Genomic DNA, 12,743 nt, shown 5'->3' with positions numbered 1-12,743 from the left:
GATGCCCAATTGGCACTAAGGGGCCTAAAGTGTGCCAAGAAAACATCCCCCATACCATTACACCACCACCACCAGCCTGCACAGTGGTAACAAGGCATGATGGATCCATGTTCTCATTCTGTTTACGCCAAATTCTGACTCAATACCATCTGAATGTCTCAACAGAAATCGAGACTCATCAGACCAGGCAACATTTTTCTTCAACTGTCCAATTTTGGTGAGCTCTTGCAAATTGTAGCCTCTTTTTCCTATTTGTAGTGGAGATGAGTGGTATCCGGTGGGGTCTTCTGCTGTTGTAGCCCATCCGCCTCAAGGTTGTGCATGTTGTGGATTCACAAATGCTTTGCCGCATACCTCGGTTGTAACGAGTGGTTATTTCAGTCAAAGTTGCTCTTCTATCAGCTTGAATCAGTCGGCCCATTCTCCTCTGACCTCTAGCATCAACAAGGCATTTTCGCCCACAGGACTGCCTCATACTGGATGTTTTTCCCTTTTCACACCATTCTTTGTAAACCCTAGAAATGGTTGTGCGTTAAAATCCCAGTAACTGAGCAGACTGTGAAATACTCAGACCGGCCCGTCTGGCACCAACAACCATGCCACGCTCAAAGTTGCTTAAATCACCTTTCTTTCCCATTCTGACATTCAGTTTGGAGTTCAGGAGATTGTCTTGACCAGGACCACACCCCTAAATGCATTGAAGCAACTGCCATGTGATTGGTTGATTAGATAATTGCATTAATGAGAAATTGAACAGGTGTTCCTATTAATCCTTTAGGTGAGTGTATAGTTCTAGTGCAACTGCACTGGGGCCCAGACTGTATTGGGGGTCCTTGACGGGAGCGGTCCTTGCCGTGTTACAAGCACATCCCCCTTTGCCGTGATGTCAGACACCACAGACTTTTGTGTGTAAAACTACTGACAGTCAGTGGTTTTACACACAAAAGTCTGTAGCAAGCAGTAAGCTATAAGGTATACAGTGAAATATATAAAAAATACATTCCACAGATTCAACAGAATGATTTTTGTCTTATTTTATTTGGTATTCGTGTCACACAGCTACATATGCAGTGATGATTGCAGGGTAATATGTAAATAGCTGCCAAATCTTAAGTTTCTATTTGATCATGTGACAATTGACGACAAGACTACAGAACGCAAAATCTGACCAGTAGACTAACAGAGCACACGTGCAAGCTGGAAGTCGACGTGGGTCACACATTAAAGTAATTTCAAGGAGAGACAGGAGAGAAAAGAACACAAGGAGAGGGTTGCGAAGCTCCAAAATAAGATTGTTTTGGATTACTGAGGACATTGTCAAAGATCCCGCTCAGTGCAGGCTCGTTGGATGCCTTTCAAATAGGTGAGTAACTTTACAAGTATTTTTTTCAGTGGATGTGTTGTGGCTGCCGTGCTGCTGTTTTACAGGCTGTTGTCATTTCGTGGTCAGGTCGCCGCTGAGTAGGCCTACCTGTTGAATTGTGTGGATGTGCGTGACTGTGTGCGCTGTAGCTAGCCTGTTTCCAGAACATGGTGTTGTGTTATGAGTTGGCAACTTTTCTATCTTATTCACCATCACAACGTCTTGCCTCTCTGTCGAAGAGGAATGTGGTTGTCATGATTCGTGAGGTTATTAAGGTAGGTGGATTTGGTATACAGTATCTACATTATGACAATATAACAGTATGAACAGCACTGAAATAGAGTGGTGAATAAATAATAGTGGTAACCAGTAAACAGGTGGCTGATTAGAGACAGAGTTACTGGGTTATTGCACAAGAATTGTTCCTGACACCGTGTGTCAGAAATCAGCTGTTCATCAGAGTGATGGCTTGTGGGAAGAAACTGCTTCCGTGTCTATTGGTTTTGGCGTACAGTGCTCTGTAGCGCCTACTAGAGGAATAGATTGTGTCCGGGATGAGATGGATCTGCAGTGATGTTTCCTGCCCATTTCATGACTCTGGAAGTCCTGAATGGAGGGCAGGTTGGCACCGATGATCTTTTCTGCAGTCCTGACTGTCCGTTGTAGTCTGTCCCTGTCCTTTTTGGTGGCAGATCCAAACCAGACAGTGATGGAAGTGCAGAGAACAGACTGGATGATAGCTGTGTAAAGGTGCTGAGTTGGCGCAGGAAGCACATCGCCTTCTTGATAATGGCGTCAGTGTTGGGCTCCCACTTCAGGTCCTGGGAAACAGTGGATCCCAGAGACCTGAAGGATTCCACAGCAGACACACTTGCTGACTCCTATCAGTCAGGAAGTTTGTGATCTGCTGACAGGTGGAGGCTGGCACAGTGAGCTGGGTGAGTTTGGTGCTAAGAATGTCCAGGATGATGGTGTTGAACGCCGAGCTGAAGTCCACGAACAGGATCCTTGCATATGTCCGTGGAGAGTCGAGGTGTTGCAGGATGTAATGCAGTCCCAAGTTGACTGCATCATCCACAGACCTATTAGCCCTGTAGGCAAACTGTAGGGGGTCCAGCAAGGGGGCTGCAATGTCCTTCATTTACTTTAGACTGCTGCATCCAGGCGCACGCAACACAGCTGCAGCAGCAGCGTGTGTGTATGGGATTAATATCCTGCCTTGAATCAAAACTGAAAATAAAGTTCTGAAAGGTTGAAACTAAGTGTTTGAAAACTCAAAATCTTACAAAAAAAAAGTTTTGCAAGATCAAAAACTAAGATTTGCAAGCTTGCAAAATGTAAAAAAAATTTAAAAATCAAATGCTAAAATTATGTTGTTTTTGAGTTGTTTTTGATCTTTTTGGTTCAGGACTATGGACCATTTTCAGAAAGTTTTTAGCTGTTACTCTTATGAATGTCTGTTTCCACTGTTGGGCAACTCAGTGTGTGTATATATAAGTATATGTGGCTAAATATTGGTGTTGTTTAGAATTATAATTGATGAAACATTTTTTAGAGGCCATTGCCCGCTAGTTTGCCAAACGTAAATTGTCCCTTTCACCCCCAAAATATGCTGACTTCATGGGCAGCCACTGACACAAGATCGCACATTGCAAGCCTTTTTGTGGGTTCTGCACATGCCAGTTCAGATATCATGATGTTTTCTAGATATTTATCCGTACACAAAACAACACACAAAAAGCCTTAAGCACACAAGAGAGAAGGTGAACATGAAACTAAAAGAAACTGAAACATAACTGTATTTGGTTGGTATTTCAATTCTGTTAATGAAATAATTAAAGATAACAGATAAAACTCTCAGCCACGTTGCAAACTTCAAGCATATTTGATATGGAGGGAACTCTTTACACAGGCAGCAGTGTCCCAGGCACAGCGGGGTACCATGTGTCTCACAGCAGGTGGACACAAGGCACTGTCTTCTGTGTTTTCTGAAATTTTAGGCGCTTTTCGACCAAAAGTACCAGGGACTTTTAAGTCCCCAGGTCTATTTTCAAGGAACGTCTCGGGTTACGTATGTAACCCTTGTTCCCCGAGAAGGGGAATGAGACACTGCGTCGGTGACGTCACTATGGGAACACCTCTGGGCGTGGAAGGGCTGAACTATGAATGAAACTACTCCAATCCTATTGGTGTTACTAGAACGGTAGTGTGTGCCACACCTCACCCCGCCTGGAGTGCCTTGCTTCATAGAAAGGGCTAATGTGTCTTGTGTGCCGGCGTGCTTATATACCCCTCCGGTTACGCCGTCACACACTACTGTTCTAGTAACACCAATAGGATTGGAGTAGTTTCATTCATAGTTCAGCCCTGCCTCGCCCAGAGGTGTTCCCATAGTGTTGTCACCGACGCAGTTCGAGTTCCTTTGAAGGGGAACTAAAAGGTCCCTTCAGGTCCCTTCCCTTGTAGAAACTTCCTGACTGATGAAAACTCAAAACAACAACTTCTAACCCAGTATTTAGCGTAAATTTCATCAGCTGTTCGCTGTAGACACACTGCTGAACGCTGGCTGCTGTTTCCCAGCTATAAATTTAATGCCGACATATATCTCAGGCGGACATCCGCGAGACATGTGTGGATAAACTGGATAAAACCATCAAGTTCTTAAAATAACTCAGCACAGATAAAACAACACAATAATAAAATCGCGACAGTTTGGAAGGTTATTAAAATATTTCCAGCGACAAGAGCTGCAGATCAGCTGCAGCATCACGTCTGTGTCGCCTGAGCGTCGGAGGAACGTGATTTTAACAGGCTTAATTACCTGCTGTAATCAGCTGTTCAGCAGGTTTTGAAGAGGAGGAGACCGACTTCAGCTCTGTGTAGAAACTTCCTGACTGATGAAAACTTAAAAACAACTACTCTGGACCCAGTAATAGCTGTTCGCTGTAAACACACCCAGGCTGGCTGCTATTTACATTTAATGCCGATGATTGATCTCAGGCGGACAGTGGCGAGACATGTGTGCTATTTGACTGCTAATTGTGATTTATTGGTTTTCAAACAATGGTGGAAAAGAGAGGAGCAGTCGCAGACAAACACCCGACATTCTCCAGTTAAAGCCAGTAGCCTCTACTCGCCCATTCAGAAATTCACTGCAAGGCAAGCCCCACCCCCCCAAAGTACCCGGTACTTTCGGAAAGTACTACCCCGCCCCGAACAGGGTCTTTTTAGTAGGTAAAATTAAGACCCCAGAACTACATTTAGACCCTGGTCCCTCTGGTGGGAACGCAGTGAGTTCCTCCCAAGGTTCCTAGTTCCGGGGTATACTTCCTTTGGTCGAAACGCAGCTTTTGTCTGTAGCTCGTTCTAATAGTCATGTCTGTGTAGTGCATGCAGTGATAATGTAGTGAATAATGACGATTCTCTCTGACCAATCAGTAGCACGCAGTGTTTTGACTTTCAAGACTTCATCTTTTAACACAACTTATAATCTCTTGCTTGGAACCTCCGCAGTGGTGATCCCCCAAAAACTGCCAGGTACCAGATTTGCCCTATGAAAAACCAAACAAGGTGAGTAGAGGTTAATGCCGCTGGCAACAAAAGCGAGTCCACCCTTAAGTGAAAATGTGCAAATTGGGTCCAAAGTGTCAATATTTTGTATGGCTACCATTATTTTCCAGCACTGCTTTAACCCTTTTGGGCATGGAGTTCACCAGAGCTTCTAGAGGTTGCCACTGGAGTCCTCTTCCACTCCTCCATGACGACATCACGGAGCTTGTGGATGTTAGAGACCTTGCGCTCCTCCACCATGCAGTGGTCGTCTTGGAGGTGTGTTTGGGGTTGTTATCATGTTGGAATACTGCCGTGCATCCTAGTCTATTTCACATGCTGCAGCTCAGTTTCAGGGTCTTGGCAATCTTCTTAAAGCTTAGGCTATCTTTATGTAGAGCTACAATTCTTTTCTTTTTTCAGATCCTCAGAGTTCTTTGCCATGAGGTGCCATGTTGAACTTCCAGTGACCAGTATGAGGGAGTGAGAGAGTGAAAACACCAAATTTAACACTCCTGCTCCCCATTCACACCTGAGACCTTGTAACACGAATGGGTCAAATGACACCAGGGAGGGAAATTGGCTAATAAGGCTCAGTTTGTACATTTTCACTTAGGGGTGTACTTGCCAGCGGTTTAGACATTAATGGCTGTGTGATTTTGAGGAGACAGCAAATTTACACTGTTAGACAAGCTGTACACTCACTTACTTACTTAACATTGTAGCAAAGAGTCACATCTTTGTGAGATACTGTATGTTTGGTTTGTAAATAAGAAATAAATCTAACCTTTAGTTTACATAAATATCACCAAATATCAGCAGCCTGTCACAGATGAAGTAAAAAAAGGCTGCAGCCTCTCCTGGCGGAGGGATTAATATCTAAATCAGAGAAAACAGGTCATACTTTTATTTTCATTAATATTTTACTGTTTCCAAGCTATCAGAATGCACAGAGCAGATATGAATTGCTGTTGTACACAATGCCGAATCTATAATATTAAATGTTTTTAATGTTCCTATGGAGATTATTGATGGGGGATTCTGTAGCTTCTTGTCCTGAAAATAAAGACAATTGGGGGGAGAGAGAGAGAATTTAATTTTCTACACTACATAATCAAATTGTGACCATGTACAGCATCATTTTGTATATAAATAAATAACACCAATTTAAAATGTTATAGCAGCAGAATTAAACAGTCTCCAAAAAGTGTGCAAACTGCAGTTTCTCATCAGCAACCATACCTAACACGTTTTATAACACCATATTTGCTTAAAAGATTCAAGATCTTTCATTACTTTATAAAAATGAAAATCAATTAACATTCAAGACCTCACAAGAATTGATAAAACCATTACACAGTCATCACTAGACAATTGCTTGATTTTATTCTTACGACTAGCATAAATTGCCATCTTTGCTTATCCAAGTAGGAAATTTATCAGTTGACATTTGAAACACAGCTTCTTCACATATTTTTAACCCAAAATAAAAGTCTCCATTGAAAAGTTTTCATTAAAACAACCAAAAAGTGTCTGTAAAACATCAAATAGAGGCTTTAGCCTCTCACACTGCATGAAGGCATGAAACACAGTCTCCCTCAATGAACAAAAAGGGCACCCTTGACCCACAACAGGATTCAACACAGAAACAAAAGCATTAACTGCAATTGCTCTATGCAGAATTCTCCATTGTAAATCCCCAGTTTTTTTGATTAACGGTGACTTGTATAGTGCTCGCCACTGTGGTCTTACATTTTCCCCCATATGCAAAATAGAATGCCAGTGTGTATCTACCCTCCTGTCCAGAGACTTTTTGTTTAAAGACTTTACACAGAGTTTAAATAAAGCTTTGCCATTTGCCCGATTTGGCCCTACTAATACCAAGTTATCAAAATGCAAAAAAATACCCACGCAACCTGTCAGATTTGGAGACAACATTAGATTAGGATAAGGGTCTTTACAGTCAGGCCTGCATGACCCCCTAAAATTGTCTCTCAACAGTTGCAGTTCATCTTTTGTTAAAGAGGCCCGCCATTTCTCTTTGGGCTACTATACGAATGGGTCTCATCCCCAATCGTTTAGCAACTGTCTCACTGTTACCAAAGTCGGGACCTGCTAACCTGAATAAAGTCCCCAATGTTCTAACTCCAGACCTGAGAAGACCAGATGCAAGCACAGGAAGAGACCTTTCACGAGCGATATCCATAGCTGAACCATAAATCATAGGCTCCTTTAATAACCAGTACAGGGCCCCAGCACTTCTGGTTCGATGTACCGTTACAAGCGACTGAACTTTAAAATGATTACGATAAAACACAGGGATTTTTCTGAGATTCATCTGCTTTGGATCCATCCAAAATAAAGTTCTGTCCAGTCCCAGTCCATCAAAAGTCTGTAAAATGGCACAAGCCACAGATTTCCAATTAGAATCCACTGATCCCAAGAGAAGATGCTGCACAAACTGCAAACGGAAAGCAGCTGTTCTGCTTTGTAGATGCACCAGTCCATGCCCACCTTCTTCTTTAGGTAGATACAACACACTCTGTGGAAGAACTACGTTCTTCATTTACAGGTTCAACCTTCGGCTTTGCCTCCTTTATCCCTTTCAGTAAACCTGAGACCCCTGCTGCTTCCTGGCCTCCTTCCGCCTCGACTGTCCCCCCCCTGTACTTGAGGTACCGGGTGCTTCATCCCCAGCACTAGGTGCTCCAGTTCCTGCAGATTGCTCTTCTCCCACATTATTCTCATTAAACCTACTATAGTTTTTACTATGTTTTGATTTAGGACAAACATGCACCAGATGCCCCATCTGGCCACAACCGAAACATTTCATTACACTTGTAGCATGACGCTGCGTGAGCTGCTCAAAATTCTCCATACTGGGGTCAGCCGCGCTCCCAGCAAACACTGGAAACAGACGCCCTGGTAAATGCAATTCACCAAAAAAAACTGCTACTAACTTTAGTAAATAGAACCATAAACGTCTGAAAAAAGAAAAACCTTAAAGTATACAAAAAGAAAAGATAGAAACAAAGAACAAGCTACTGACACAGCACTCACTCCACACTCACACTTCCGCTCAGAGAGAGAGAGAAGTAGAGAAAGACAGAAATAATGAAAAAGAAAGTTTTTGGACTGAAAAGACGAAGAGAGAGAAAGTGGTAGAGAGAGGTAGAGGTTAAAATGAGTCTCACCCTTGTTTCTTACTTGACTGAGCATTCACCAGCCTTCACCCCAGGGCTCTGCAGGGTCCGCTCTCTCCTCCTGTGGGTGTGTGTGTGCGACTGCAAAAAGAAACTTGGAGGTCAATGGAAAAATGAAACACATCAATGACAGGAGGGAGGAAAGAAGATAAAAACAGAAGACCGCAATAAATGACAGTGAAAAATTAAGAGAGGAAAGAAAAGCAGAGAGAGGGAGGATTGAGCGAAGGACAGAAAGAAAAACAGAAACAAAGGACAATATGCAGTGTTGCCACCCACTTACCGCTTCTGCAAAATCTCAGATTATGTAGAATCATGTTTGTGATGGCTCATTCAATACTTGCACATTGCAACTTAAGTATGGTTAAGATAGGGTGACTACAACTACTATCTTAAGATTAGGGAAAATTATAAGCATCTCTTGTTCACTGGACACCACTGTTCAAAGACCCTCTTCAACCCCCGTCTTTTCCTCTAGCACCACTATGAGGCTGATTTTTTTTGGTTATATACTGAATTAACTCAACGTATATTGGATAGATTTTCATGACATTTAGTCCACACATTTATGTCCCCCTCAGGATGAACTGTAATAACTTTAAGCTAATAAGCTAAACTAATGACACTGACATCAGCTTTAGCTATAGTGTTAGTGCTAATTAACAGATTTGCATGCTAACACACAAAATTACTATAGTGAACATGGTAAATTGTATACCTGCTAAACATCAACATGTTAGCATTGTGATCATTGTTAGCGTATAGCCTCACAGAGCATGGCTGTATACTATAAGTCTTGTTTATGTTGTAGTTGGTCGAGGTTGAGCTAACTGTTTAAATGCTCTTAAGTGGCTTAATCCATAGAATTGTGTCACTGTCATGGGCTACATTTCCATTCAGTTTAAACACTCCCAAAAAACTCCAGGACACAGGTGATTCACTTCCATGAAGTTTACTGGGAATCTTGTGAAACTGTAACAGTACAATGAGATGTTTATATCATTAAAGAAGCTAAACACACAGTATGAAGGTAAGCAGCACCGCTTAGCTAACGTAGCTGTGTAGTTTATAAAATGAAGCACAACCAAGCTAGCTGCAATGAAACATAAAGCTAACTTAGCCTTGCGTAAACTAATTAGCGTCTTAGCCATCACAATATTCTTAGAAACTCAAAATAGGTGATAACTTAACGTTACACAATGAAAAATACTTACAGATGTTGCCTAAGCAAAGAGGGAGAATGAAGAGCAATCAACTCAGAAGCTGGGAGAGATCACCGCATGGCAGTTTCCTTTTCGTTTCCCAGCATACACTGGTCCTAGGTTGCCACGGTGACAAAAATAAACAAACTACACTGAACTGGTGAAACGCAGTGACAAACACATTTTCTAGGAGCATAACAGACACATTTCATAAGATGATCAATGTTTTATATTTAAAATCTGAATCTGTAAAGTAACTGGTAACTTCAGCTGTCAAATAAATGTAGTGCTGTACAAAGATAAATAATTCCCATAGTGGAATCCCAAGAACTATAATCTCCTCAAAATTGCATCAAAGTACATAACTCTGGTAAATGTATTTGGTTACTGTCCACCACTAGATAGATGTGAGTAAAAGACAAGTGGTCACAGTCACCTCAGAAGGTAACAGGACAATTGTCTTTAACTTTCTCCTCACAAGATTCAAACCTCTGACCTTGAGACCACAAGTGACTCTGAAAGACTCTTCTACATGCTAAATTGATGGATAATTGAGCTTGACAGAGAGTGGAGAGATTGATTCAGGAATTAATCAAACACACACACAGAGTACGTGTATGTGTCAGCAGATAAATAGATACAAATGCACAAACACACATTGACACACATTTTAATAATTCTCAAATGTCTGCTTGGAAAATAGTCTTGCACACAAATGTCAGAAAATAGCCACCGATTACATACACACACAAACACACACACACACATACACACACACACACACACAAATGAGTCCAGAATGTGAGTGTATCCCCGGGCTGTGGTTCCCATTAACATCCTGTATGTGCTGCCGTGTTAACCGCCTGCAGTGCCAATCAGCTGAAATGCCAGTCTGCAGCCTCTGGCAGGAGCCCGAGTTGGTATATCCTGCTATCTTACTGTTTTCTTTTTCCTGCTTCCTGCAGGGAGACAGACAGAGAAACACACAGACAATCAGAAAGGTGGAGTGGAAGAGATAAAGAAAAAGGCCAGAGGCAGAAACAGGTAGCCAATGTTGAAAGACACCAACAGTAAAAGACTGTTCTTGGTGGATTGCCTGGTTGATTAGTAATCTCAAAAAAGCATTTTCCCACCTACCAATGGCAACAGAGTGACAGGGACAGTTGAATTTCTCAAATGATATGCACCACAAGCTATTCAGTTCCCCTCCATTGTACTGAGGTAGAAACAAAGAAAAGATTTTAAAATCTTTTGAAATTAAACAAAATCTATCTGCTTGGATATGACTGAGTTAGTAGAAATGGTTGTTTTTGTCATGGTCTGGGTTTAAGTTTTTTTTCTGTCTTTTAAAAGTTTGCTTCCTCATGTGTCTTTAATTTCACCTTCTGCCTTTGTGTGTTTCCCCCCTGTTTTGATTGTCTGTCCTGTCCTAATTAGTTTCACATGTGTCTAGTTAGCCTCCCCTCACTTGTTTCCCTTTGTCTGTTGTTGTCCTCATGTCAAGGGGTCCAACCCTTTTCCTAGTGTGTCCATTTGTTTTTGAATTTCTGCCTTCTTTTGGATTCTTGTTCATTCCCATCTGGATTTTGTTGCCTAATTGGACTGCTTGCCTGTTTTGACCTTTGCCTGTCTCACCTTTTGTTGTAAGCCTGAACACCTTTAGAAGAAGACCCTTTAGACCATTGGCTTTAGGAACCATTTTCTAGTAGTATCATTAATCAATTCAACAGTGTAACAGTTCAGTCATGTAAGAGGACTTGTTTAATGCATGCTTGTATGGTATTTTTTCTTAATAAACCAGCAGTATAAACACACTGTATAAAATCCTGCGGATCCAAATGAAGTCCTAATACACATTAGTATTTATAACCATACCAAAACAGTTTCTTTGTTGAGGAATATTGAGGATATAATGTAACGAAAACATTGAAATGGGAAATTACAGTAGTTAAAAAATAACATTTTACAACTATTTGGATTGAGAATAGTACAACCAGTGGAAAGGTTCTTCTCTGACTCTAATCCTTGGAGCAAGGCAGTCTGACTCTTGTTTAGTGATTGGAGTTTGGTTGATATGGATGTACTTGTTTTAGCTCTAAATTAAAAGTATTTGATTATGAAGTGTACAGTACTCTGTATCCATTATTTTATCATACATGTGGTCTATAGAAAATAAAAGTAGATTTTCTCAATAGATAAGCTTTGTGTGTGTGTGTGTGTGTGTGTGTGTGTGTGTGTGTGTGTGTGTGTGTGTGTGTGTGTGTTTGATTCTGTGTGAATCTTTTATCTTTTGCCTGTGACACTGTTTGCATAAAACTTGTCGCTAGGAATCTATAAAAAGAATTTCTTAAAATATAAGCCATCAGCAGGCTGTGAGCTCCCATCAACCCTCTTGTCAGCTCAGTTTGTTGTGATTTGTTTGTTTGGGTGTAATTAGCACAAAATGCAGCCACAATGTGGTGCTGAGGCCTGGAAGTGAGACTTATGACAAAGAAGCTGCAGTATATGCATTATGCAAATTACGCTGTTTAATGATGACTGCCAAGGCTGTGTGTTGTACAGTGTGTGTGTGTGGAGCTCAGTTGTGTGTGTTTGGTAAATGAGGCAATATGAAATAATGAATAAATACAGTTGCATTTTTACATGAAGCAATAAATTATGGAACAATGAAATATTATTTAATCAGTTTTATTTATAACATCATTCTCAGTGTCATTCTTTTCAATTATTCTTTCATTAAATTAAAACTTGCTATAGTTAAGCATCAAAACTAAATTTACTTCATAATAACAGATGCAAAATGCAACGTGGCAGCACTGTGTTTTGGAGTTACCTTTCACCAAAGGCCTCTGGACATAACATACATAGATCCAGAACTGAGCAAGAAATCCTGTAGTGTGAACATAAGACATTTAGATACAGAGCAAGTTCATCCTCACCAGCCACAAACAGCTTACAACTGAAATCCTCCTTCCTCCTCAGGCCTGACCAGTCCAAAGAAAAAAAAAGCAAATATTAGAAAATAATTAGAATGAGATGTGTGCTACGCTCCGTTGATGTGAATATGAAGCAGCTGATGAGTGGTGCATCGCATGTCCATCTCAGTTGTTGTTTGATTGGAGTAGACTGCAAATGAATTGGTTGGGAGGGTGAGAGGGGATCAGCTGCCTATGACAATTCACTGACAGACAATGATCTGTGAGTGTGTTTGTGTGTGAGAGAGAAAGCACTGAGTCTTTGTGTCACTTCAGCTTTAGTGTGTGTAATTGGGGGTTCAATTACTTGCACTAGAGCACGTGTTGAGAGAGAGAGATCTGTGTAGTTGTTTTGCCGATCGAGTAAATTAAAGGTATGCCAATGTGGCGTGCATGCTTAAATGTGTGTGTGTGTGTGTGTGTGTGTGTGTGTGTGTGTGTGTGTGTGTGT

At 41.3% G+C, this 12,743-nt stretch overlaps 1 protein-coding gene across 1 annotated transcript in view; it reads left to right on the top strand.

Annotated features, from left to right (window-relative positions):
- The window catches only part of raly (RALY heterogeneous nuclear ribonucleoprotein), a 109,571-nt gene that overhangs the window by 12,628 nt on the left and 84,200 nt on the right, over nt 1–12,743 (top strand). The window lies entirely within an intron of this gene.

The sequence above is a fragment of the Micropterus dolomieu genome, linkage group LG18 (genome assembly GCF_021292245.1).
Source record: "Micropterus dolomieu isolate WLL.071019.BEF.003 ecotype Adirondacks linkage group LG18, ASM2129224v1, whole genome shotgun sequence".
In the NCBI taxonomy this organism is placed as follows: Eukaryota; Metazoa; Chordata; class Actinopteri; order Centrarchiformes; family Centrarchidae; genus Micropterus; species Micropterus dolomieu.
The sequence above is the reverse complement of the archived record's forward strand: the minus strand, read 5'-3'. Positions and strand labels throughout refer to the sequence as shown.